This window comes from Hibiscus syriacus, unplaced genomic scaffold (assembly GCF_006381635.1).
Source record: "Hibiscus syriacus cultivar Baekdansim isolate YM2019G1 unplaced genomic scaffold, ASM638163v2 tig00111095_pilon, whole genome shotgun sequence".
In the NCBI taxonomy this organism is placed as follows: domain Eukaryota; kingdom Viridiplantae; phylum Streptophyta; class Magnoliopsida; order Malvales; family Malvaceae; genus Hibiscus; species Hibiscus syriacus.
Window position 1 is genome coordinate 5600340 of NW_024062980.1, and position 1803 is coordinate 5602142.

Genomic DNA, 1803 nt, shown 5'->3' on the forward strand with positions numbered 1-1803 from the left:
TTCCTGTCTCCTGATGATTGGGCAAGGGATTCTGAGCGACGTTTGGTGCTCCGGAGTTGAAAGTGATCCAATTCTTGTTTCTCATTCTTTGCACAAGTCTCTTGAATGCGAGACAACTTTCAATCGAATGCCCCTGCACACCGCCATGGTATTCGCAATGAGCGCTCTCGTCATACCATTTCGGGTAAGGGGGATTTATTGGATTCATAGGATAAGGCGACACTGCATGAGTGTCGAAGAGCTGTTGGTATAATTCTTTATACGTCATGGGAATGGGGTCAAACTGCTCCCTTTCCCTTTCTCTTCTCAGTTCTCTCTGGTTCTGTCTAGAAGTACCGGATGGTACAGCTGCTGTGGAATTTGAGCTTGAGATCGTAACCCCCTTGTTGACGTTGTAGGTGTTCACATTGTTGATCTCTCGCTCCTTGTTTTTCGTGGGAGGCTTTTTACTGGAGTCTCCTCCCTCAATCTTTCCTTGTTTAATGGCCAACTCGATCATTTCGCCGGCCATGACTAAATCTGAAAAACTCCCCGACGTGATTGCTACCAAATGCCCGAAGTAAGGTGCCCTCAGGGTCTGTACAAACAGCTTTCTAGTTTCCTTTTCATCCAAAGGTGGATGAACTTGCACAGATAAATCCCTCCATCTCTGTGCGTACTGTCGGAAACTCTCATTGTGTTTCTTCTCCAGGCTTTGTAACATGACCCGGTCTGGTCTCATATCGTTGATATGCTTATACTGCTCCAAGAAAGACTTGGCTAAGTCTTTCCACGTCTTGATATGAGTTCGGCTAAGCTGGTTGTACCACCGAATAGCTGAACCGGACAGGCTCTCCTGAAAACAATGGATCAGGAGTTGATCATTCCCTCCATATCCTGTCATCTTTCGACAGAACATAGTGATATGGGCTGAAGGGCAACTATTCCCGTTGAACTTCTCAAACTCAGGAATTTTAAACTTTGGTGGAAGCACCAAGTCTGGAACTAGGCTTAGCTCCATTGCGTCTACTCCATAATAATCATGGTCTCCCTTGACCATCTTTATTTGATCTTCTAATATTTTTATCTTTTCTTCCATCTTTTTGGCTTTATCTTCCTCGTCAAAGTCTGGGACATTATAATCATCCGGATGATCATCAGGGATGATTGTAGAAGTTTGTATCTTCACAGCAGGTGCAACTTTCGCTTTGGTAGCGAATGAGTCCCCGGGTAGTGCTGCTTTCCCTTTAGTAGCAGATGCGTCCCCGGGTAATATTCCGGGTGAGAGAACCACTTGCGGGGTTGGTGGTATGGCCACCCCCTCGGAAGAGATGCCCCCTGATGCACTAGCTTGCTGTAGACCTGACAACTTGGCTACGATTTGGTCGACCAAGGACTCCTGATTTTTCTTGATGGACTCAAGAGTACTTTCACTGTTCTGAGCCATCTTATCTTCTAGCTCCTTTTGAAGTCTTGCCATGTGTTCTTCGATCTTCTCCATTCTGGCTTCCATTTGTCTCTTTTTTGCTCGAGTATTGTGCGGGTGATGTGTATCTGATGCTTGCGGTGGTAAGCTCGGTGTCTGAGACATGTTCTGTTAGTTAATATGAATGTAAAAACATGGAAAACATAAAATAAACAAACATGAAATATAAAATGCAAGAAATGCAATGTATGATGTATGCAATTGGAGGCATTGATCCAGAAAAGTGTTCATTATTATAAATAATCCTTATTCAGACAAAAATGTTTTATCTTTTTAGAGACATAAAAATAAATTAAAGGTACATTCGGACTAAATCCTCTAGACCCCGAACAGCTTCC